The sequence below is a fragment of the Danio rerio genome, chromosome 4 (assembly GCF_049306965.1).
Source record: "Danio rerio strain Tuebingen ecotype United States chromosome 4, GRCz12tu, whole genome shotgun sequence".
Classification (NCBI taxonomy): Eukaryota; Metazoa; Chordata; class Actinopteri; order Cypriniformes; family Danionidae; genus Danio; species Danio rerio.
The window spans coordinates 38,514,951-38,540,000 of NC_133179.1; the positions used below are offsets into that span (position 1 = coordinate 38,514,951).

General features: G+C 42.4%; 1 protein-coding gene across 1 annotated transcript in view; it reads right to left on the bottom strand.

The window, feature by feature from the left end:
• The window catches only part of LOC137491167 (NACHT, LRR and PYD domains-containing protein 3-like), a 68,681-nt gene extending 44,624 nt beyond the window's left edge, over positions 1–24,057 (bottom strand). The window contains exon 1 of the mRNA XM_073947406.1: positions 24,016–24,057. The gene's annotated coding sequence lies outside the window, so the exon portion shown is untranslated. The remainder of the gene's footprint in view (positions 1–24,015) is intronic.
• Positions 24,058–25,050: the final 993 nt, after the last annotated feature.

The following is a 25,050-nucleotide window of genomic DNA, read 5'->3' on the forward strand; positions in this document are numbered from 1 at the left end:
TGAGAGAGTAGGTGCTCTCTTAAAGGGATCCGCCAGGGGAGGGCCGTCGCGAGGAGGGAGAGCTCTGATATCCCGGTCCAGTTGGGCCAAAGGGGTGCAACTAGCAGGACCTGCTCCTTGTACTCCCTGACCTTGCACAGTAACTGCGCGAGCAGGCTCACTGGGGGAAACGCATACTTGCGCATGCCCCGAGGCCAGCTGTGGGCCAGTGCATCCGTGCCGAGAGAGTCCTCGGTCAGGGAAAAGAACAACTGGCAATGAGCGTTCTCGGGGGAAGCAACCAGATCGATCTGGGCCTCCCCGAAACGCGCCCATATCAGCTGGACAGACTCGGGATGGAGTCTCCATTCTCCAGAGTGAATTTGCTGCCGTGAGAGCACATTGGCTGCACGGTAGAGCATACCTGGGATGTGAATGGCTCACAGCGATTTTAGCCACGGATGACTCCAGAGGAGCGGACGGCGGGCGAGCTGAGACATGCGGCAAGAGTGCATACCCCCCATACGGTTGATATACGCTGCCGCCGCCATACTATCTGTCCTGACCAGCACGTGTTGCTTCAACACCGGAAAAAAGCGGTGGAGCGCGAGGAACACTGCCAACAGCTCTAGGTGGTTGATATGCCAATGCAGCTGGGCACCTTTACATAGGCCCGCAGCTGCATGCCCACGACACACGACTCCCCAGCCCGTGTTGGAAGCATCTGTTGAGACAACAACATGACTGGACGCCTGTCCCAGAGGCACACCAGCCTGCAGGAACGAGGGGTCGTTCCAAGGGCTGAGGGTGCGGCGACACAACGCAGTGACAGAGACTCGGTGTGTGCCCGCATGCTATGCGCGTCTTGGGACTCGATCGTGAAGCCAGTGCTGAAGTGGTCCCATATGGAGCAGTCCGAGCGGAGTGACGGCTGCAGCGAATGCCATATGCCCCAGGAGCCTCTGAAATAACTTCAGTGGGACCACTAGTTTGCTGTCGAGCTCCCTCTGACAGTTCAGGAACAGGCGCCTCTCCGGAGAGCGCTACCATGGTGACCGAGTCCAGCTCCATCCTGAGAATAGAGATCCTCTGCACATGGGCGAGTTTGCTCTTTTCTCGGTTGACCTGCAACCCCAACAGGCGGAGGTGTCGGAGCACCTTGTCTCTGTGCATATTCAATTGCTCCCGTGAGTGGGCTAAAATTAGCCTGTCGTCGAGATAATCGAGTATGCGGATGCCTGCGAGCCGAAAGGACGCTAAGGCTCCCTCCGGGAGTGTGGTGAAGACCTGCGGAGACAGAGAGAGCCCGAAGGGGAGGACCTTGTATTGCCACGTTTGATCTTCGAACGCAATCAGCAGAAACTGGCAGTGGCGCGGAAGAATGGAGACATGAAAATATGCGTCCTTCAGGTCAATGGCTGCAAACCAATCCCGAGGACAAACGCATCAGAGGATGCGCTTCTGCATTGTGTAGACAGCGGTTCAAAATGCGCAGATCTAGGATTGGCCGTGACCCACCGCTCTTTTTGGATACGATGAAGTACGGGCTGTAAAACCCGCTCTCCATCTCGGCTGGAGGGACCGGCTCGATTGCACCCTTTGCCAGGAGGGCAGCAATCTCCTCTCACAAGACAGGGGCAGACAGGGGGCTGACCCTGGTGAAATACACACCCGTGAACTTGGGGGGCCGTTTCGCGAACTGGATCGCATAGCCGAGTCTGATTGTGCGTATGAGCCACCACGAGAGGCTGGCCCGTGCTAACCAGGCAGGCAGAGCTCTCGCTAATGGAGTCATCGCTACAACCACTGACGTACCAGTGGTGGGGCAGCGCGGAGCGGGTGTGCTGATCCAGGAAGCGCAAGGGTCCCGCGGAAGAGCTGGAGGAGAGCGATTCTCTCTGGCTCCGCACCCTGACTCCGGAGAGGGGGCTCGAGGGCTGGGGGAAAGGAGACTGTCCACCCAGGGCTTGTGAGCCATTGGCGGAGCATGTAGACCCTGCAAAATGGAAAGCAGCGCGTTCCAGACTGGCAGGGTTCGTGCTGTCACATCCGGGGTTGGGGAAAAGTTATTGAAATTTTGGTGGCACTGAAAAGTACCGTTGGAATATGGGCCCCGCCCTCCAGCGGGGAAAGAGCAAGTTTCCTCCTCTCCGGATGGCCTGTCTCAGGGACGCTTCGCGGTCCGTTTACCGGACTTAACGGTGCCCTGGGCAGGGGCGGCTGCCAGCTTTCGATGTGCTCAACGCACCCGCTTCGCCGGGGGCGGGGCAGCACTCGTTGGCGGGTGCCCTCGGTGAGGAGCAGCGGAGGTGGATGGCTCGGCGGACGAACCGGGTTTACGGTCCCGCCGATAGATGACATTGCACATCGCATCAGACTGCTCTCTTACCGCCTTAAATTCCTGGGTGAATTCACAGACGGTGTCGCCGAACAGGCCAGCCTGAGATATGGGCGAGTCAAGAAAGCGAACTTTGTCGACATTGCGCATATCAGCCAGGTTTAGCCAGAGGTGGCGTTCCTGGACCACTAGTGTGGACATCGTTTTTTCCAGCGCACACGCGGCAGACTTAGTAGTCCGGAGATCATAGTTGGTCGCGGTGCGCAGCTCGTGTAACAAGCCTGGGTTAGACCCACCCTCATGCAGCTCGGCCAGCGCCTGCGCTTGGTAGCACTGGTAGGTGGCCATCGCATGCAAGGCGGAAGCAGCCTGGCCCACAACCTTGTAAGCTCTAGCTCCGAGGGAGGCAGATAACCTACAGGCTTTGGACGGGACACGGGGCGGACCCCGCCAAGTAGGGGCGCCACGCGGGCAAAGTTTGACCGCGATGGCGTGCTCCACTGGTGGGATCGCCTCACACCCCCTGACAGCTCCACCGTCAAGGGTGGTGAGGGCGGAGGGACAAGCAGCGCGGGCAGAGAAAGGTGCCCTCGAAGACTGCGTGAGCCTACTGTGCACCTCCGGGAAGAAGGGGACGAGAGGCTTTGAAGGCTTCGCCTTCTGATCCTCTATGTAACACCTAGCTAGTCAGTCCGGCCGCGGAGCTGGGGGATGAACCATCTTCAACCCCACAGCCGAAGCATCCCGAAAAAGCACGGCTAAAATGTCCGCTTCAGGATCCGTTTTGATGGCGCTCGCTTGCCCGGAGGGGGCGAGCGGGTCTGGATCATCGTCGGACAGTGAAAGCCCACCATCCGATGCCACGGAGGACATCTGGTCTCCGGTGTCAGCGAGCATAAGAGCTACCATCTGGTTAGACGGATCACTCCCAGTGCCCTAAGCTTGGATGGAGCGGTTGGAGGAGTGGGAGGTCCACGAGCCCTCAGGCAGCGCATTATCTCCCGCTAAGACCCTCAGATCAGCCCGAGCGCCTGCTGCAGAGCAGGAGGCGACTGGGGTGGCTCGCTGTCTGACGAAAGCTAGCCACGATCTCAACTGCACAGAGTTCTTGGCATCGCAGTGATGACATGAACCGCCCCCGAGCACCACATTAACATGCTGGACCCCCAAACATGTAATGCAGTGATCGTGTCCATCATCCGGAGCCAGGAAACCCCCGCAACCAGAAACGCACAGTCGGAGCGCCATCCTGAAAAGGAAGTGCTGCACGACTGTGTTAATCTTTTAGGATAGTTGCAACTATACACACCACTCTGGAGGACCGGACCCAAAGAAACGCCAGGCAAGGGATAAACCCAGCTCGACTGTCTGCCGCCGCGTAGACTCACTCTGGACCGGGAGACACTCGTTGCTCGAAGTCGCCGTAGCAGCAAGAGGAACCCTCATCGACTCGATCAGAAAAGTCTCTGAAGCGAAAAGGATGGCGTCTGCTCGCTCCACGTGTGCTTATATGCTGGGATAATTGGCAATGAAGCACACCTGCAAAAGCTTACGCTGCCAATTCATTGGCTTTCATTGGCCCGTTCAATACTCCTTCAGACAAGCAACTTCTGAACCGAAACCTCCCATACGTGGATTTTCTACAATCAAATCCACCTATAGCATTGGCGTTCTCCACCCGGAGGGGAACTAATATATCAACACTGATAGCGCAGAGCCTATATTATAGATAGATAGATAGATAGATAGATAGATAGATAGATAGTGTGTTCCAGTGTCTATCAATGCTCCAAAGATCAGTACATCTGAGAAAGTGGCTCTAGTCTTGATGTTTTAAAGCATGTTTAAGTTTACCTTGATGGTAGTAAAAGTTGTGTGATAGTGTGTAATTTAAAAGCAGCATGTGCACTGATTTAATCATGGAATACCTGGATGGTCCATTACATTTTCCAGAATCTGCTAAATGCAGGTTATCCAGGTACTCAATGTAGGGCTGGCCGATTTTTTTTGATTAATTCGAATTTACGTTTTAAGACTATTTTATATTAAATCGAGAAATCGCAATTTTTTAAATAAATACATTAGAAACATTATAATTGCACCAATGCACTTTGGTTCACTCTCTTTATTACCTGACTGCTTGTCTGGGTTTCAGTGGTAGTGACGGACTGAACACAGAGACTGGACAGCCTAATTTAACCCAATGCATGAAGTTGTGGGCATGCATCGCAGAGCTGCATGGTTCAATTACAACAAATACAAGCATTTATCTTAAGTTGTGCATTTTTTTGTTTTTTGTTAATACCCTTGCATCAAACATGCTTTGGTCCACTTTCTCACATTACTCCAGCACTGCCTGACGAGGGAATTTACATTCACACTCATGCAACAAGTAAAATCCTACATGACTTCACGCTTTACTAAGTCACGTCTGTGGATTGTCAAGACATATTCCCTTATCATGTCGATAAACTCAATCTCTCAACATGTATGAAGGACGTAGAAACCTGCCATGTGAAAAACCCGCACCGATCTTAGTTTGAACCGCGCTGATCGGCTGAGATCAGGTTGTCTGTCTTCTGTATATCATACAGCCTATACAGATCACACAATCTCAATAAACACCATGTAAATGTATAAATATTTCGATAAGTATTGTTAATGGAATATTTATAACGATACGATCTTGCTTTTGGTTATATGCCGGCTTTGAGCTCTTTACGCGCTTTTTATTTTTAAAAAGCTTTTTATTTTTAAAACCAGGTAATATAATCTCCCTCAGAGGTATTGGAGTTTAATACCGTGGTGCCCTGTAACCAACACCGCCCTGAAAGTTTACTCTTTTGAGGGTTGAGTTATACATTACTAATAGATTTTTAATAAAGTCAATTAAACATTAACTTAAAATTACCACACTCAAAATATATTTAAGTGTTAGTGATAATATTGCATTCACATTAAGTGTACTTAAGTACAACTTTTGGGAAAATGTACTTTTACTACAATACATTACTAATAGATTTTTTATATCTTAACTTATTTTAAACTTAGGATTAGTATGTAAACAGTGTACTAAAAATCAACTAGTGTTTAAAGCATTTAAAGCACACTTTTGAAAAACACACTAATAAAAGTCTTTTGGATGTTTTTCTGTAGTGTACTTTATTGTAGTACACTAAACATTTATTTATTACTGGTATTTAGTATACTTTTGTTAAGTGTACTAAAGTCCTACTGAAGTATAAACATACTTTTAATTAGTATATTTATAGTGTAAAACCATCAAACTTTTATTTAACACAAAAAAATAACAATGTACTAAAAATGTATTTGCGGGTATTTAAGTGTATTTTAATTACATTTAATTATATATTTTTTCACCTGGGCAACCTGGAGTCAGCTACAATTGTAACTGCCCATGATTTTAGGCAGTCACTTTGCTTGCCATGATTGGAGTCAGCACAGGAGGGCGCTCTAGACAAATAGGTTGTAAGTGAGACAAAGCAGAGTAAGAGCAATTCACGTTTGTTCACGGGCAGGCACTTTTTTCCAGGGGTTTCAGTACAGCGTAACCGCTATTACATCATCGGGTGGGCGTGGCCTATCTGTGAATTTGCATAGGTCACGGATCATGCGCAGATTGAGAAAACAGCCATTGGATTCAGATACCTGTACGTATTCGCAGGGGTTTTGTGTCAAATGCCTTTTATATGCAGTACAAAATAGCTGTCCTGATCGCAGGTGTTTCATATGAAGTCAGTGTATGTTATATTAAACAAATTAACTTAAGATACCTCTCTGATTACATTAATACTGTTATGACTTAAGATACCTGTCCCGATCCCACGGCTTTTGTGTCAAATACTTTATATATCATATACAGTAACATCAGATACCTGTCCTGATCTCAGGTTTTTCATGTATGATCACTATTATATTATATACATTAACATCAGATACCTGTACTGATCTCAGGTGTTTCATGTAGGATCACTTTTATATTATATACATTGACATCAGATACCTGTCCTGATTGCAGGTGTTTCATGTAGGATCACTTTTATATTATATACATTAACATCAGATACCTGTCCTGATCGCAGGTGTTTCATGTGAAGTCAGTGTATGTTATATTAGACAAATTAACTTAAGTTACCTCTCAGATTACATTAATACTGTTATAACTTAAGATACCTGTCCCGATCCCAGGGCTTTTGTGTCAAATACTTTATATATCATATACAGTAGCATCAGATACCTGTCCTGATCTCAGGTGTTTCATGTATGATCACTTTTATATACAGTAACATCAGATACCTGTCCTGATCTCAGGTGTTTCATGTATGATTACTTTTATATTAGTTAACATCAGATACCTGTCCTGATCTCAGGTGTTTCATGTATGATCACTTTTATATACAGTAACATCAGATACCTGTCCTGATCTCAGGTGTTTCATGTATGATCACTTTTATATACAGTAACATCAGATACCTGTCCTGATCTCAGGTGTTTCATGTATGATCACTTTTATATACAGTAACATCAGATACCTGTCCTGATCTCAGGTGTTTCATGTATGATTACTTTTATATTAGTTAACATCAGATACCTGTCCTGATCTCAGGGGTTTCATGTATGATCACTTTTATATTATATACAGTAGCATCAGATACCCGTCCTGATCCCATGTGTTTCATGTATGATCTCTTTTATATTAGTTAACATCAGATACCTGTCCTGATCCCAGGTGTTTCATGTAGGATCACTTTTATATTATATACATTTACATCAGATACCTGTCCTGATCTCAGGGGTTTCATGTATGATCACTTTTATATTAGTTAACATCAGATACCTGTCCTGATCTCAGTTGTTTTGTGTATGATGACTTTAAATAAAAATAGAAAATAAATATGAGTTATGTTAATTAAATAAGATCGAGAAAGAAAAATTAACCACGATTTATTACAGAAAATGTGGTATTTATTTGTTTAAACATGACTGAATACCATATTTTAAACTACAAAAACACGGTTAATCTTACCACAACCATTATTATTTGGTTTATATATAATATATTATACTATATTGTATATTGAAAACTTCCGGTGGCGCTGCACTGCTGGCGACACGGGCACTTGTTGCTGCTGACGTTTTTTGTGAAATTACTTTTGAACTTGCTGGTATACTTAATTATTTAAACTTTGTGGCGGTACACTGGTACTTTAGTAGTTTCGGGTGCAATATCAGTATGACGACTTTCGTAGAACTCTTTATTGGCCTGCTAATAATCGGGCACCTGTTTTCTGCCGGCTACACGCACATAACAACGAATAGCGACCTGATCATGGTATACACAAGAGAGGACTTGCTTCAGCTTCGGTCAGCCGACTTTGATGCTCCACCTAACCTTCCCGACTGTTTGAGAAACAGGGTGACGGCGAGTACATGTCGTCGGAAAAGAGGTCACAGAGGCGGCGTCCGGCGGCGTTTTCGCCGACGTGGAAACAGACCCCCGTTACCTGCAATTATTCTAAGTAACGTCAGATCATTGCAACAGAAGATGGATGAACTGCGCATCAAAGCTAGAGCCTGCTTTGAGTATCGAGAGGCGGGTCTCCTGGCACTGACTGAAACATGGCTTCGTCCGGAGATTCCGAGTTCGCTGGTAGAGGTACAAGGCTTTTCTCTTATTCGAGCCGATAGATCTGCCGCCTCAGGAAAAAGCAGAGGAGGTGGAATCTGCGTTTATGTGAATGAGCGTTGGTGCAGTCACATAACAATAAAATCTGCAGTATGTAATCCGGATATTGAGCTCTTATGCTTGAGTTTGAGACCTTTCTACCTCCCAAGAGAATTCGGGAATATATTAATCTGTGTGGCTTATGTTCCACCTTCCGCTAAGGCAGCTATAGCCACCAGTGCTATAAGAGACTGTATTCAAGACCAACTTGAACGTACACCAGGAGCGCCGGTGTTTATTCTTGGTGATTTTAATCATTGTAAATTGGAGACTGTTCTTTCTGGATATGATCAATATGTTAAAGACAATACAAGAGACAAAAATGTTTTAGACAAATGCTATGGGAACATCAAAGAGGCATACACGTCCAGGGTAGGACCTCCCCTTTCTAACTCTGATCACAATACTGTGTTTTTAATTCCTACGTATAAGACTCTTTTAAAGAAAAATAAACCCGTGGTGAAGACTGTGAATGTTTGGTCAGAGGACAGCGTTGAAGCCTTGAAAGGCTGTTTTCTCTGTACTGACTGGGAAGTTTTTCATAGCGAGGATATTAATGAAACTGCCACGGTAATAACAGATTATATTAATTTCTGCACTGAGAATGTGATACCAAAAAAGGAAATAGTCATCTATGCCAACAATAAACCATATATCACAAAGGACATTAAAGATTGTATTAAGAGGAAGAAGTTGGCCTTTCATAATCATGATCATCAAGGATTAAGAGTTACTCAGAAGGAGTTAAATGGATTATTAAGAGACGCTAGGATAAAACATAAACAATGCCTGGAGAATAGACTACACATGTCTAATTCTAAACAACTGTGGGACTCTATGAAATCTATGTCCAATATGCAGTCTTTTACTCCCTCTATTTCTATTTTTGATGACTCACAGAAAGTGAATGAGTTGAATGACTTTTTCTTAAGATTTGAGAATTGTGAATACACCCCAGACAACAGTTCGGAGGTAATGTCTCCTAGAGGTGTTACTTATGATAGGCCACTGATTGATCCTAAGCAGATAAATTTTTATTTTAAACATATTGGCTCAAATAAATCTGCAGGTCCGGATGGAATTTTGCCATACACTGTTAAATGCTGTGCTGATGAACTGACTCCAGTTTGGGTTCACATATTTCAAAAATCCTTAGACTCTGGTATTGTTCCTAGTTTGTGGAAAAAATCACTAATATTTCCTGTTCCCAAGTTGGCGAGGCCCTCTGAGTACAATGATTTTAGACCGGTGGCATTAACATCTGTTATCATGAAATGTTTTGAGAAATGTGTGGTGTCCATTGTAAAATCAGAAGTTGCTAGTAATTTAGATCCTCTACAGTTTGCCTATAGGTATGGCAGAGGTACTGAAGATGCAGTTAATAGTATTTCACACTTGATTCTTAAGCACTTAGAAAATCCTAAAGCTTATGCTCGACTGCTTTTTATTGATTTTAGTTCCGCTTTTAATACGGTCCAACCACATTTATTAATTGAAAAGATGGAACAGCTTAATATAAACCCATTCATATGCAAATGGTATTTCTCATTTTTAACAAACAGAACTCAGGTTGTCAAGGTTAAAAACATCTGTTCAGAGGAAAAGAACAGTAGTACTGGGGTTCCACAAGGCTGTGTCAGTTCACCTAATCTTTTTACACTTTTTACAAATGAATGTATAAGTAAGCATTCACAGAATTTTATTTTTAAATACTCTGATGACACAGCCATTTTAAGTTTACTTTATGAGAAGGATGATATTGGGGTTATATATCAGTCAGAAATTAGTCAGTTCATTGATTGGTGTGATAGAAATAAGCTAAAAATAAATACTAAGAAAACAGAAGAGATGGTATTTGACCCAAAGTGCATAGGTGACCATCGTCAAGTGGTTGTACATGATGATCCTATTACTCAGTCAGATACCTATAAGTACTTGGGCATTCATATAGACAGTTCTTTCACATGGAAAACACACATTGATTGGGTTTGTTCTCGTTTACACCAGAGATTGTATTTTTTACGGAGGTTGCGTCTTTTTGGAGTCAACAAGAAGCTCATTATGCTGTTTTATAAAGCAGTTCTTGAAAGCATTGTCAGGTATGGCATTACAGTGTGGTTTGGCAACCTTTCTGTTCAGTGTAAATCTAAACTGATGCATCTCTTAAAGACAGCATGGAAAATTGTCGGGCACAATGAAAATTTTAATCCTCAAGTTTTATATGAGAACTGTGTCCTCAATCAGGTGGATAGGATTGTAAAGGATCCAACTCATTTTTTGTTTCCCCAGTACGAACCGCTTCCCTCTGGTAGAAGATATAGAGTCCCAAAGTGTAGGTTAAACCGTTACAAGAAATCCTTTGTACCTGTGTCAGTGAGTTTACTTAATAAGAGTATATCTTAATTGGCACCATAAATTTTGTAATTGTTGTATTTTTTACTGTTTTTTATTGCTCCTGTCAAGGACAATAAAGTTTTACTACTACTACTACTACTACTACTAAAATGGAAGTACAAAAGCCCAGAGACAGTAAAACGGATTAAAACGAGGTCAGCTGTTTTTGTTAATGAAATCTTTAAAATATAACATTATAAAAACAAAAAAAAAATAACCTGTATGATTGTTTTTTCCCCTCGTTATCCACCGCGGTAGGTTCTTTATCCATAATCATCCTCTTTGAAATAACCGCGATAATAAAGAACCTGTACTGCGCATGATCGGTGACCTCTTAGTATTGTTTTTTTTTTTTAAGGGGGCGTTTCCCAAACACCGACCGAGCCACGCCCATTTTACGTCGTGGTAATGAAACCCCTAGAATTTAGTGCATGCCTTTGTTCACGAGCTAACAGGTACAGCTCGGAAGAAAGCCTTGAGCTTTAAGTGTCCCTTCGGCAAGCATTCGGTGTATACAACAAAGAACTGAATGATGATTTATGTGATGAACTTTATTGTATCTAAGTAAACCATTGTAAAGGCACCCGTCAAAAACTCTCTGCCTATTTATTGAAAGCTGAAGGGCTGCTACAGTAAAACTCGCTCCTACACATGGCGTTTGCATCACGTTGGTGATTCATCACATGAGTGTCATGTTACAAGCCTTCATCTCGTCTGTGGCACTGCATGGCATCTACAAGAGACTGAATTCACACTAGGACGGCGACTTTACACGGTTAACTGGGAAAACTCTTCATTCATGAAAGGCTGAAAGGTGACTGCAAACAAATGTTGTGGACTCAGAGGTACAAGAAAGGGAAAAATATTTATCCATTTTTCACTTTTGGGATAATTGCAATTTTTAAAGAAAAAAAAGGATTTTTATTTTTGTATGCTTTGTTGAATTTGTATGCAGTAATTTAAGTTTGAGAATGAGGAGTGACTAATGATTTAAATGCTCATGTTTCAAGGTGTTTGTGTAATGTTGGGCTTATATTCATGATGCATGTATTAGATAAAAGTCTGCAATTTTAAAGTGTTTAAAGTCTTAAGAGTTATACTGTTGTTGCACATGTGATTTGACTTATTCCCTTTGCTATAATATTTTAAGTGTTTAAATTTGTCTGATGTAAGCAGGTTGCTGATTAAGTTTTAGACAGACAAAATGGACGACACAGCGGAGCAAATGGCAGCACAAGCAAGTCAAAGGTCAGTTCTTGATAAAGATCTAAATAGTACAACAGAAATGCAACAGGTTAGATCAAGATCAAGCTCTCAAAAAAGAAATCCCACAGAAAAGGGTTTAGAAATGCAAAAACGAGACAAAAAAGCACGAGAAAGCTTTTAATAAACCTTATACTTCCTGGAAGCAATAAAAAAGCTAAAGAAATTAAATGTAAATTAAAAGTCTTATGCACATGTGAAGAGCTTGAGCAAATTTTGAAAGACATTCAAACTAGTCAGGATGTTGTCACTCAACATTATGCCCCATTACTGCGTAATTAAACTCGAGAGATTGTAAGAAGAGTAGATGTTTGTTCCATATTGAGTACAGATATTTGTGATTTGGTGAGCCAACGAATAAAAGCTGTTGATGTCATTCAAAAAAGGGAAGTAGTTAAAGAGAGAGTTAGGCAGATATTGAACAAAGAGGGGTATGAGTCTATATTTGGCTGTACCAATAGAGAGACCATTATCTCCGTATCGTCACAGACTGTAGAAAGTTTGTCAGCTGTCTCAGAAACTTCCTCTAAGGCTTCAAGTAAACAAGCTGATACAAGGGCAGAACTTGTGGCTAAAGTAGAGCAGAAAAGGGCCATTCAAGAAATTTCCAATCAGCAAGCTTGACTAGTTAAACTGGAGAATGACTGGAAGCTGGAAGAAGCACGAATGTTAGCGGAGATTAAACAGAAAGAAATTGAAATGCGCTCCAAGTTAGAAGAAGAAAAAGCAAAATTGGCATTTGTTACAAGTGGAAAAAGATGTTAACGTAGCTGCAGCTCGAGTGAAAGCTTATAACAATGCCGGAAGCAGTCTTGAAGAGAGCAGTTTGGAAGACGACGAGACTGGAAATGTCATTTGTTCTGAACGAAGAAAAGCTTCTAACAAACCTTAATGTAATCCTGTGATAAATCCAGTACCTTCACAAACATTTCAAGAAGAAAGGAAAACTAAAGAGACTGAGAATTTAGCTAAAGCATTAGTGAACTCCTTACTCCTTAGTGAACTCATTAGTGTACAAGTCGTTTACCTGTTCCAGAACCAACCACTTTTAATGGCGATCCTCTGTAGTTTATTGAATGGAAAATGTCCTTCGCAGCACTCATTGATTGTAAATCCATCCCAGCAAGTGAGAAAATGTTCTAATTAAAAACCTATCTTGCAGGAGAAGCTCGTAAGGCCGTAAAAGGGTTCTTTTATAAGGACTCGGATGATACATATCAGGGTGCTTGGATAGTCTTAGAGGAGAGGTATAGAAACCCATTAATTATTCAGCGTGCTTTTCGAGAGAGACTCATGAGATGGCCCAAGGTGAGAGTAAACGATCCATTTTCCTTGAGAGAGTTCAGTGATTTCTTACAAGGTTGTGTTGAAGCTATTCCACATGTCAAAGGCTTGTCCATCTTGAATGGTTGTGAGGAAAATTACAAGTTGCTTAAGAAGTTACCAGAATGGATTGTCCGTAAAAGGAAAAGAAGTGTTGTTGAAGAGTTGGAAATGACACGAGACTATCCAAGTTTTAAGCAATTTGCTGAATTCTTGAAGAAGGAATCAAAGATAGCTTGCAACCCTTTCACTTCTCCACTGCTAGCCAGTTCAAAGGTTCCAGATGAAAAGAATCTGAAAAAAGCAAAAACTTTAAATATTAAGGCTCAAGTGAAAGATTCAAGACCAGAATTCAAGGTAACATCACCATGTTCTGTGTGTAAGAGTGAAATGCATAGAATCATCAAATGTCCTATCTTTGCAGAGAAGCCCATGGATGACAAAAGATCTTTCATTCGTAAAAATCCCCACTTAGACAAGGAATTTCAAGGAAGTTTTGTTCATCGAGTGTGAAAGAAATGAGAGTTCCAACAGCTAATGATGTCTTGAAAGTATTGGAGTATGACTTTAATGAGAAAAGTTATGAAGACAAATATGTGTCACAGGAAGATGTCCGCTTTATTTGTTATCTCAGTGATAACATCAAGCATAAAGAAGATATACCTCTTCCTTTCAAGAGCAGTACTCCACCTTCACTCCCTAACAACAAGAGGCTGGCATTATTATGTCTGCAGTATTTAGGTAAGAAGTTAAGGTCAAATCAACAGTACCATGAGAATTACAAGATTTTGAGAATTACAAGATCAAGGGAGATGCAGAGATTGCTTCGGTAATACCTGATAAAGAAACAGCATGGTATATACCACATCATGGAGTTTACCACCCTCACAAGCCAGACAAGTTAAGAGTAGTATTTGATTGCTCTGCAAAATTCTGTTGCATATCTCTTAACGATACTCTTCTTACTGGTCCAGATTTGATTAATTCTCTGGTGGGAGTACTTTGTAGATTCAGGAAGAAAGCCGTTGCTGTGACATGTGACATCGAAAAGATGTTTCATCAATTTCATGTCCCCCCTGAAGAGAGAGATTATTTAAGATTCCTATGGTGGAAGAATGGGGATTTAAAAGAAGAGCCCATTGAATATAGAATGACAGTGCATCTTTTTGGTGCAGCTTCATCTCCTGGGTGTGCAAACTTTGGCCTGAAGTATCTCACAGAGAAGTACAAATCTGAATATTCTGAAGTTTCTTCATTTGTGAAAAATAACTTTTATGTGGATGAAAGCTTTATTTCAGTTCCATCTGTCCAGGAAGTCAAAGATTTGATACCAGAAGCTCAAACCCTGTGCAAGCTTGGAGGATTACGTCTCCATAAGTTTAATTCAAGTGAAAAAAAAAGGTCTTGCGCTGCGTGGATTCTTCACAGTGGGCAGTTTCTTCAAAGGCACTAAATTTGAGTCCTGAATCATCGGGGCATGTTCTTGGCATACAGTGGTCTACAAAGGATGACACATTCAGAGGAGAAGCACTTTAGCAATGAGACCAGCAGCCTGTAAATACATTTAGACTTGTTTCAGTTGTTGTGTATGGTTTGAGGACTTGTTTTCAGCTGTTTGTGTAAGGTTGTAGGACATTTTAACTTGTTTTAAATTGTATATAGTACTAGAAAACTTTACCCACTGTTTCCTTGGTTACTATAAGAGCTTGTATGTTGAACGCGGGCGGTTTTGCGTCGTCCACCGCAGTTTCGTTCGTTGTTTTACTCTCGAGGCGTGTCCAGCTGAATTCAATCAGCTAGTGCTCTGGGGTGTATATAAGCAACTAGTCTCACCGCGGCAGCCTCGTGTGAAGACCGCCTCGTGTGAAGACCGACGAGTGTAAAGACCATCGACTCTACCTTCGCCATCGACTCTACCTGCGCCATCGACTCTACCTGCGCCATCGACTCTGCGCCATCGACTCTGCGCCATCGACTCTACCTGCGCGACTCCACCGAGCAAAGACACCGACAAAGCACTTGAGTATGTTACTTTTTTATTTTACTTTATTTTTGCACTTATTACTGTTTTCATTGCACTTTTATTATGCGTTTACTAATTCCTGTTGCTACTAACACTCGCAAAGCACGTGAGGTATGCTCTATGCAAAATCCTCACAACCTTCGTTCAATTCATGTATCTGCTATTTCACAACTCTCTCTCTCCGTGGGCCTCTGGAATTTTCAATCAGCTGTTAACAAGGCAGATTTTATTACCTCCATAGCTACATATTCTGACTATAATCTCATGGCTCTAACTGAGACCTGGTTGAGGGCCGGAGGACACTGCTACACATGCTACTCTTTCTGCTAATTTCTCTTTTTCCCACACTCCTCGTCAGACAGGGAGAAGGGGTGGGACTGGATTACAGATTTCCAAAGAATGGAAATTTACTCTGCGACGGTCCATGCCAACAATCAGCTCCTTTGAATTCCATGCAGTCACCATTATCCACCCCTTCTACATGAATGTGGTTGTCATCTACCGCCCACCAGGTAAATTAGGTCACTTTTTAGATGAACTGGATGTTCTTCTCTCATCTTTTTCTAACTTTGACACTCCCTTGTTGGTGCTAGGTGACTTCAACATTCACATTGAAAGACCTCAAGCTGCTGACTTTCAGACTCTGCTTGCCTCTTTTGACCTAAAAAGAGCACCTACTTCTGCTACCCACAAATCAGGTAATCAGCTAGACCTTATTTATACTCGACACTGCTTCGCTGATCAAACAATATTAACTCCACTACAAATATCCGATCATTTCCTTCTGTCTCTCAACATCCACATTACTCCTGAGCTGCCACACACTCCAACACTGGTTGCCTTTCGCAGAAACTTATGCTCTCTCTCACTCAATAGACTATCCACCATTGTTTCAGACTTTCTTCCTCCATCTTGAAAACTCTCTGCACTTGATACGAACAATGCCACTGATACACTCTGCTCCACACTAGCATCATGTCTAGACAGATTATGTCCTTCTACATCCAGGCCAGCCCGTGCCAGTCCTCCTGCACCCTGGCTCTCGGATGCTCTCTGTGAGCATCGCTCAAAACTTCGGGCTGCAGAGAGAATTTGGTGGAAAACTAAAAATCCTGCATGGCTCTTAACATACCAAACTCTTCTGTCTTCTTTCTCAGCTGAGGTTACTTCTGCAAAGCAGACATATTTCCGTCAGAAAATCAACAATGCAACTAATCCTCGCCTACTTTTTAAAACATTTTCCTACCTCCTCTATCCTCCTCCTCCACCAACATCTTCCACACTTACTACTGATGACTTTGCTACATTCTTTTGCACCAAAACTGCAAAAATCAGTGCTCAATTTGCTGCACCTACAACAAACACGCAAGATACACCACCAACACCACACACACTCATCTCTTTTTCTCAGCTCTCTGAGTCTGAAGTGTCCAAACTCGTGCTATCTAGCCATCCAACCCCCGGTCTGCTTGATCCCATTCCCTCTCATCTCTTGCAAGCCATCTCTCCTGCAGTCATACCAACACTGACTCACATAATTAACACATCTCTTGACTCTGGTTTATTCCCCACTTCATTTAAACAGGCTAGGGTAACCCCACTGCTAAAGAAACCCAACCTGGACCAAACGCTACTTGAAAACTACAGACTGGTATCCCTGCTTCCATTCATGGCCAAGATTCTGGAGAAAGTCATGTTCAATCAAGTCCTGGACTTTCTTACTCAAAACAATCTCATGGACAACAAGCAATCAGGCTTTAAGAAAGGCCACTCAACTGAGACTGCCCTGCTCTTGGTCGTGGAGGATCTCAGACTGGCTAAAGCAGACTCAAAATCATCAGTCCTCATCTTGCTGGATTTGTCAGCTGCTTTTGACACTGTCAACCACCAGATCCTGCTAGCTACGCTCGAGTCACTGGGCATTGCAGGCACGGTTATTCAGTGGTTCAGATCTTACCTCTCTGACAGGTCATTCAGGGTGTCTTGGAGGGGAGAGGTGTCCAACCTACAGAATCTAAACACTGGGGTACCTCAAGGCTCTGTTCTTGGGCCACTTCTCCATCTACACAACATCTCTAGGACCAGTCATCCAGAAACATGGATTCTCCTACCACTGCTATGCTGATGATTCCCAGCTATACCTCTCTTTTCATAATGATGATCCCTCGGTTCCAGCTCGCATCTCAGCCTGCCTGTTGGACATTTCACACTTGATGAAAGATCATCATCTTCAGCTTAACCTCGCGAAAACGGAAATGCTTGTAGTTTCTGCCAACTCGACTCTACACCATAACTTTTCAATCCAAATGGATGGGGCAACCAATACTGCATTCAAAATGGTTAAAAGCCTTGGAGTAATGATTGATGACAAACTAAACTTCTCTGACCACATTTCTAGAACTTCTCGATCTTGCAGATTCGCACTTTATAACATCAGAAAGGTCCGACCCTTCCTATCTGAACATGCAGCTCAACTCCTTGTTCAAGCTCTTGTTCTCTCCAAACTGGATTACTGCAACTCTCTACTAGCCAGGCTTCAGCTAACTCTATCAAACCTCTTCAGCTGCTCCAAAATGCAGCAGCACGAGTGGTCTTTAATGAACCTAAACGAGCACATGTCACTCCGCTGCTCATCCGTTTGCACTGGCTGCCAGTTGCTGCTCGCATCAAATTCAAAGCTCTGATGTTTGCTTACAAAGTGACTTCTGGCTTTGCTCCTTCTTATCTGCTCTCACTTCTGCAGATGTATGTGCCCTCCAGAAACTTGCGTTCTGTGAATGAATGTCGCCTCGTGGTTCCATCCCAAAGAGGGAAGAAATCACTTTCCTGATAACTCGCGTTCAATCTGGATAAAAGCGTCTGCTAAATGACTAAATGTAAATGTAAATGTTTTAACACTCAACTTAAAGATCAGCCTTCAACACGTCAAGGTATTTTGTCCATTGTATCTTCCTTATATGATCCCATTAGATTTGTTGCTCCTTTTCTTTTGAAGGGAAAGTATATTTTGCAGGAGCTCTGTCAAAAAAATATGGAATGGGACGATTCTCTCCCTGATGACTTAATTCCACGGTGGGAGGAGTGGAAAAATAGTCTCCAGGACTTGAAAGATTTTACTGTTCCAGGATGTTTCTATCCTCCGTCCTTTAGTAGGATTGCTTTGACAGAGTTGCACCATTTCTCAGATGCAAGCAACCTTGGTTATGGTGCATGTTCCTACTTAAGAGTCAAGAGTGACAAAAATGAAGTGCATTGTTGCCTAGTAATGGCCAAGGCTCGAGTGGCACCTATAAAAATCAAGAGTATTCCAATTGACTGGAATTGGCTGCTGCGGTGGTTTCTGCTAGACTTGAGTGTTTTGCTAAAAGCTTAACTGCAAATGATGATCGATTGAGTTCTTTTGGTCTGATTCACAAGTTGTTCTTGAATATCTCAACAATGAAGCAAGAAGGTTTCACGTGTTTGACGCTAATCGTGTTCAATTGATCAAGGAAATCACAAATACAAGCCAGTGGTATCATGTCAACACATCTCAAAATCCTGCTGACCATGCCTCTAGAGGTTTACTCATTTCAGAGTTGAGATCTACTAACTGGATGACTGGACCTACATTTTTTGGGAGCAAGAAGTGTGTCCAGCTCCAAACACTTCAACTGATTTACTTGTGGGAGATCTAGAAGTCAAACTTGTACAGGTACGGCTGACTAAAAGTAGTGATACTGCTAACTTCCTTGATCGATTTGGTCACTTCTCTCCCCCGAGGACTCCAATCAATGTTGTTGTTCGAATAAAAAGGCTAGTATTAAGGAAAAAATGTCTTAAGGATATTGTCACCGTAGAAGAACGCAAGTGTGCATTACAGGCTGTGATTAAGCTTATTCAAGAACGAGCCTTCTCCCAAGACATCCAAACAATGCAAGGAGGTAAGGCTCTTTAGAAATCCAGTTCACTTTTCCACCTGGATCCCATCTTGAAAAATGGTCTTTGTGTTGGAGGAAGGTTGAAAGGGTCATCTCTTAGCAAAGAGGTCAAACATCCATTAATTTTGCCCAAAGAGAGCCACATTATCAACCTTATTACTACCACAGCAAAATTTGCAATTGAGGAAGGTCCCAAACTCTTATGGAACTCAGGACACATGGATTTTGGATTATTGGTGGTAGTAATTTGGTTGCTAAGTTATTCTACAATTGCGTTCAAAGTCGGAAACTCAGGCGACCAGTGGAGGAACAGGAAATGGCAGAACTTCCAAAAGAACGTACTGAAGCCTCTTCCCCTTTCCGCTACACAAGTATGGATTGTTTTGGTCCATTTATTCTAAAAAAGGGATAAAAGGAGTACAAAAGATACAGCCTTCTTTTCACTTGCCTTTCATCACGAGCAGTCCACATTGAAATGCTGGAAGACCTATCAACAGACATGTTCATTAATGCTTTGAGATGTTTCATAAGTCTGCGAGGAGCTGTTCGTCAACTTTTTTGTGACTGTGGTACAAACTTTGTAGGAGCTAGAAATGAATTCAAACAGGCTCTTAAGGAATGTGATGTCCAAACACTGGAGAGGTATCTTGCGGAAAATCAGTGTGAGTTTATCTTTAATGCTGCCTCAGCTAGTCACTCAGGTGGTGTCTGGCAACACCAAATTAGGACTGTGTGTAATGTGACGAATTTTACTCTGTCTTTGTGCCCTGGCAGACTGCATGACTCTTCTTTAAGAACATTGTTTTATGAAGCGATGGCTATTGTTAACAGTTGACCATTAACTGTGGATGGAATAAATGACCCAAAAACACTAAAACCTTTAACTCCTAATCATCTTGTTTTAATAAAATTTGAGACTGCAATTCCTCCCCCAGGGAAGTTTCTAAAGAAAGACGTGTATGCTACAAAAAGGTGGCGCAGGGTTCAGTACTTGATTGAACAGTTTTGGAGTCATTGGAAAAGTGAATATCTCCTGAATATATCCACAAGACAGAAGAGGCACGTACCTCGACGTAATCTTAAAGTAAATGACATTGTAATCATTAAAGATGACATGCTTCCAAGAAACAAATGGCAGTTGGGTAGGGTTGTTGAGGTCTTTCCAGGTAACTATGGCCTTGTTAGACGCATTAAAGTTCAAACAGGAGAACAAAAACAGAAAACGGGTTTGGGGCACCATTCTCCACATTCCGTTATTGAGCGACCAATCCAAAAATTGGTCGTTATAGTTGAGAGTGAGTATTTGCAACTTTCTTGCATCAGACAAATTATGTTTCCTTCATTTCCTTCTGTCTCTCAACATCCACATTACTCCTGAGCATCTCTCAACATCCACATTACTCCTGAGCCACCACACACTCCAACACTGGTTACCTTTCGCAGAAACCTACAATCTCTCTCACCCAATAGACTATCCACCATTGTTTCAGACTCTCTTCCTCCATCTCGCAAACTCACTGCACTTGATTCGAACAGTGCCACTAATACACTCTGCTCCACACTAGCATCATGTCTAGACCGATTATGTCCTCTTGCATCCAGGCCAGCCCGTGCCAGTCCTCCTGCACCCTGGCTCTCAGATGCTCTCCGTGAGCATCGCTCAAAACTTCGGGCTGCGGAGAGAATTTGGCGGAAAACTAAAAATCCTGCACATCTCTTAACATACCAAACTCTTCTGTCCTCTTTCTCAGCTGAGGTTACTTCTGCAAAGCAGATGTATTACCGTCTGAAAATCAACAATGCCACTAATCCTCGCCTACTTTTTAAAACATTTTCCTCCCTCCTCTATCCTCCTCCTCCACCCGCATCCTCCACACTTACTACTGATGACTTTGCTACATTCTTCTGCACCAAAACTGCAAAAATCAGTGCTCAATTTGCTGCACCTACAACAAACACGCAAGATACAACACCAACACCACACACACTCACCTCTTTTTCTCAGCTCTCTGAGTCTGAGGTGTCCAAACTTGTGCTATCTAGCCATGCAACCACCTGTCCACTCGATCCCATTCCCTCTCATCTCTTGCAAGCCATCTCTCCTGCAGTCATACCAACACTGACTCACATAATTAACACATCTCTTGACTCTGGTTTATTCCCCACTACATTTAAGCAGGCTAGGGTAACCCCACTGCTAAAGAAACCCAACCTGGACCATACGCTACTTGAAAACTACAGACTGGTATCCCTGCTTCCATTCATGGCCAAGATTCTGGAGAAAGTAGTGTTCAATCAAGTCCTGGACTTTCTTACTCAAAACAATCTCATGGACAACAAGCAATCCGGCTTTAAGAAAGGCCACTCAACTGAGACTGCCCTGCTCTCGGTCGTGGAGGATCTCAGACTGGCTAAAGCAGACTCTAAATCATCAGTCCTCATTTTGCTGGACTTGTCAGCTGCTTTTGACACTGTCAACCACCAGATCCTGCTATCTACGCTTGAGTCACTGGGCGTTGCGGGCACTGTTATACAATGGTTCAGATCTTACCTCTCTGACAGGTCATTCAGGGTTTCTTGGAGGGGAGAGGTGTCCAACCTACAGCATCTAAACACTGGGGTACCTCAAGGCTCTGTTCTTGGGCCACTTCTCTTCTCCATCTACACATCATCTCTAGGACCAGTCATCCAGAGACATGGATTCTCCTACCACTGCTATGCTGATGATACCCAGCTATACCTCTCTTTTCATCCTGATGATCCCTCAGTTCCAGCTCGTATCTCAGCCTGCCTGTTGGATATTTCACACTGGATGAAAGATCATCATCTTCAGCTGAACCTCGCAAAAACGGAAATGCTTGTAGTTTCTGCCAACCCGACTCTACACCATAACTTTTCAATCCAGATGGATGGGGCAACCATTACTGCATCCAAAATATTGAAAAGCCTTGGAGTAACGATTGATGACCAACTAAACTTCTCTGACCACATTTCTAGAACTGCTCGATCGTGCAGATTTGCACTCTATAACATCAGAAAGATCCGACCCTTCTTATCTGAACATGCAGCTCAACTCCTTGTTCAAGCTCTTGTTCTCTCCAAACTGGATTACTGCAACTCTCTACTAGCTGGGCTTCCAGCTAACTCTATCAAGCCTCTTCAACTGCTCCAGAATGCAGCAGCACGAGTTGTCTTCAATGAACCTAAACGAGCACATGTCACTCCGCTGCTAGTCCGTTTGCACTGGCTGCCAGTTGCTGCTCGCATCAAATTCAAAACTCTGATGTTTGCCTACAAAGTGACTTCTGGCCTAGCACCTTCTTATCTGCACTCACTTCTGCAGATCTATGTGCCCTCCAGAAACTTGCGTTCTGTGAATGAACGTCGCCTCGTGGTTCCATCCCAAAGAGGGAAAAAATCACTTTCGCTCACGCTCACGCTCAATCTGCCCAGTTGGTGGAATGAACTCCCTAACTGCATCAGAACAGCAGAGTCACTTGCTATTTTCAAGAAACGACTAAAAACTCAACTATTTAGTCTCCACTTCACTTCCTAATCTGCAATTGCCTCTTTGAATATCACACTAATTGTACAAAAAAAAAAAAAAAAAAAAAAAAAAACTACTAACACTTCCCTTCTTAGACTTTACAGACCTGAAACTTGCCTTTAGTACTTATTTATTGTTGCTCTGAGTTGTGTAAATTGCTTCCTTGTCCTCATTTGTAAGTCGCTTTGGATAAAAGCGTCTGCTAAATGACTAAATGTAAATGTAAATGTTAATTTTGTATGTGGATTTATTTTGTGAGTTAAATTTGTAGTTAAAATCATGTATGATATTTGTTTTGTTTGTTTGATTCATACCATGATTTGATGGGAGTGTAACTGCCCATAATTTTATGCACTCGCTTTGCTTGCCATAATTGGAGTCACCACAGGAGGGCGCTCGACTGATAGGATTAAAGTGAGACAAAGCAGAGTAAGAGCAATTCACGTTTGTTCACGAGCTAACAGGTACAGCTCGGAAGAATGTCTTGAGCTTTTAGTATCCTTTCGGCAAGCAGAGCGAGGTATGTCTTGTTTATTGTTTGATTTATTTGAAAAATGTTAGATGTTTTGTAAATGTTTGTTGTTTATTCTTCTATTTTGTTTGTTTGTTTTCTCTAGTTTTACTGTGCTTTTGGTACTTTGGTCTTTTGATGCTTCGGTGTATACAACAAAGAACTGAGACAATGATGATTTATGTGATGAACCTTATTGCATCCAAGTAAACCATTTTAAAGGCACCCGTCAAAAACTTTCTGCTTATTTATTGAAAGCTGAAGGGCTGCTACAACAATTAACCCTTCCCATTCAGTCAGAAATCTTGCAGTGATCTTTAAGGAGCAGTTGTTCTTTAAACAGGTAAGCACAAACACAGCATAATCATGCAGTCATGACAACTTTGAGATATTCAATAACCGAGATCTGAACCCTTGGCTCATAGACCAACAATGGCTGTATCATCTTGACATCTAACTACTGGGAAAAAAAATTCAATTTATTGTTCTTCAGCCCTTCTTCTCCAGAAATGTACACTCATAAAACAAACTAAATGCATTTATGATACTATTATTAGAGCTTCTGTGACTCAACACTTGCTGTGAGCTTAATAAATGACTGTTCCTGTTTACAGTAGAAAAGCTGCTCATTTCACTGAATGAGTCTGTAATTGATCATGAAGACACAGTATCACAACAGAATGAAGATGTCAACTAAGTTTCAGGCTCAGAGTTCACAGCAATATGATAAGAAATACTGTTTGAGAATCATCAATCACTCATAAACACAGATGAGTAATAAATCAGAGATTCAGAATGGTCAGCTTTCTGTAACTGTCTTTCAGAAACAAACTGTACATTAAAATGTGGAAAGTAAATGATCAGAATATCTTTAGCTCAGCAGTGAAGCTTCAGAAACACAGAGAGACGATCGACGACTTATAAGACGACACTCACAGATGATATAAAGTACAGAAAGAGCAAACTCTCACCTCAGATAATGCCTGCAGATCTCTCTGTTCCTCCGCTGAACTGTCGAGTTGAGCAACAGATCTGAAAACTCTTTCACTTCTGGAAAACTTGTCTAAACCTGTTTGAGACATGAGAACATGTTTACTCTGCACCTGTAGACACGGTAATCTCTCACACGCTGCGCTGTTTAATCCGTTACAGTATACTGGATATTCAAGGTGTTTTCTTCATCCTCATCAGATCCTGATTAAACTGAATTCCTCATCCAATGCAGAAAAGCAAGAGGATCATGACCTGTATTTACAGTGATTATATTACTACTGATCAAGGTAAACTCCTGAATGCTGTAAAGCTGACACCAGCGCCTCTTCCTCAGTTGTCCTGTACCCGTGTACTGTACTTTTGAGCATTGTTCTGCTGAACTGTTCTTCTGGTCGACTGTATTTGATCATAACAGTTGAGTACAGTAAGGGTTATCATGTGTCTGTAGAAGCAGAGATCATGACAAACAAAGATCTGGAGATCATGTAAACACACTGCAGTTTTTACAGCTCAGAGGATGTGGAATCACACAGGACTGATGATGATAAATAATAGTGAAGCAAACCCTCACTGATGATCCTGATATCATTCACAGCAGCTCATATTAAGCTGGACTATAAAAGACTTTCTCCAGCTGATTTCCCTGAATATACTCTATATATATACTGTGGTGTTTGTGTCTTCATAAGTGTGCTTTTCACTGTTTCAGAATCAGGTATTCATTGGAAGAAGGAGGCAGTCCTCCAAATAAACCTGTTTTATGTGTTCAGGCAGCAGAATTTGCATAGGCAAATATTATGCAAATCGGGACAGAAATGTTAACGTCTCTTAAAATGTTAACATGTTGCACTCATCTTAAAATGTCAACGATCAATTTGTACAGCGAGTAAGCTTTACGAAAAGTCTAAACACGAACAGTACAAGAGCTTGTATAGCTTCGGTACAGTTAAACATTATATACAGAAGTATTAAAATCAAAATGTAAATACAGGAGCAAAGGAAACGTTGCAAAA